This window comes from Tupaia chinensis, unplaced genomic scaffold (genome assembly GCF_000334495.1).
Source record: "Tupaia chinensis unplaced genomic scaffold, TupChi_1.0 Scaffold000278_1, whole genome shotgun sequence".
NCBI classification, from domain to species: domain Eukaryota; kingdom Metazoa; phylum Chordata; class Mammalia; order Scandentia; family Tupaiidae; genus Tupaia; species Tupaia belangeri.
This window is the reverse complement of record NW_006159761.1, coordinates 968,598-970,775: the sequence shown is the minus strand read 5'-3', so window position 1 is coordinate 970,775 and position 2,178 is coordinate 968,598.

Sequence of the window (2,178 nt, the reverse complement as noted above, 5' to 3'; positions counted from 1 at the left end):
GGCTAGAACTTCCAGTACTATATTGAATAGGAGCAGAGAAAGTGGGCAGTCTTGTCTTGTACCCTTTTTTGGTGGAAAAGCTTTCAGCTTTATCCCATTCAGTATAATGTGAGCTGTAGGTTTTTCTTAAATGGCTTTTATTATGCTGAGACACGGTCCTTCTTTGCCAATTTTACTGAGAGTCTTGGTCATAAAGGCATGTTGTATTTTGTAGAATGCTTTATCTGGAGAATGAGAGAGAGAGAGAGAAAGAAAGCAAGTCACCAGATCTGGGCGTCCTCAACCACCACGCCACCTGCAGGCCCTGTAACTTTTGCATTTGTTTAAAAAATAGACTGAATACATTTTCAGAGAAAAATATGTGTCGTCTTGCAAGAAGAATTCATGGCTTAGGTAATGGACCCCAACTTGAACAAAGAAGCCTTCCTCTGCTCTGTCCTTTCCTTCAGCCTCACCCCCCTCAAAGCCGGCCACTGACACAACACGGCAGGGCTGCTCTGGGACAGCGGGTTTTCCTTCCCAGCCAAGGCCAGAAGCCAGTGGACATGTTTTAAGAGCCTTCAATTTCTGGACTTCTTGTAGGCCTACAGGAACAAAAGTTATTCGTAAGGAAAGACAAATTTCAGTTTTAACAACATAGCCACAATGACCAATGTACAATCAGAGATTGCTAGACTCATGAAAACACAGGAAAATATCACTTGTGTTGATCAGAAGGGCTTAATGGAAACTGAAGAAGAGTTAGCCCCAATATTGGACTTAAAATGTAAAAACATATCCGCAGTCTTTACGAAAAAGTTTAAGGTTTTGATGGAAATCCAAGACCTGATGTTTGAAGAAATAAGGGGAACTCTTAAAAATGACCTAAAGGAGATTCTAAGAGTAGAAAATATAATACCTGAAGTGAAAAGTTCAGAGAACAGCAATAGCAGGGAAGAAAAACAACAAATAAAAGATGTAGCCTCACTGAAAACAGAGTTGGCTGAGAAAATAGGAGGAAACGCTAAAGTAGTTGAAGATACTGAAAGTTTAACCTCTGAAAGAGAAATAGATGAGCTCAGTAGCAAAATAGGCAAAGATAGTGGAGAAGATAAACTGGTCTAAGAAATGGGAAAAGGAAATAAACTTAGGAACTTCACAAATGAAGAGAAAATTCCAAAAGCATCCAGACAGGAAAAAGACTTGCTTGAGGAAGGAGCAGTACTGACACTAGCAGCAGACTTCTCATCAGCAGCACTGGATATTAGTAAGCAATGGAGTAATACATTCAACATTCTGAGAGAAAATGATTTTGAACCTAAGTTTCTATGCCAACTTAAGTTAGCATTTACATGTGATGGTGAAATAAAGACATTTTCAGACTTGAAAAGCCTCAGAACATTCATCAGCCAAAAATCTGTTACGAAAGAATTACTGAAAGATGTATTCCCACAAAATGAAGAAAGAAGATGTGAAATTCAAGGAAAAGTGGGCAATATACTAACAGACTCCAAGCATGGAGTTGGAGAAACAGCAAGTGATGGCTTGAGCTTTCTCTTTGTTAAAGAGGTAAAAGTTGCTAAGCCAGGGGAAGAACAGAACTTAGAGGCCCAGAAAGAAGAGTCTTCAGCATGGAAAAAACACAAAACCCCTAAACTGGAGGAAGAAGAGGCCTCAGAGGTGGAGGATGTGGAGGAAGTGTCCTCAGGGCTGGAGGAGGAGGAAGAAGAGGGAGAAGAGATCTCAGAACTCGAGGAGGAGGAAGAAGAAGAGGGAGAAGAGACCTCAGAACTAGAAGAGGAAGAGGAAGAAGAGATCTTAGGGCTGGAGGTGAAGGACTCAACTTCTCAGGGTCGTGCTGTGGTAGATACAAAGTATAAAGTTGAGGAACTCACTAATGATGGCTCCAAGACTGTTTTCATGGATAAGTATAAAAAATATTCACGTACAAATTTGAGTATTGGGAGATACAGATCTTTAAAAAAAAAAAAAAAACAGAGGAAGAGGAACACAAAACTCTGCAAACAGAAGAGCTGACATCCAAAGAAGCAAATTTAAAACAGGACACTGAAGAACATTTTAGAAGAAGTGTGATTAATATCATCAGAGAGATACAAGAGGAAATTAGTAATACAAAAAATTACCATCCTGAAGTGTTGGAAAATAAAAATGTAGTAGATGATCTGAGAAGCAGAATGG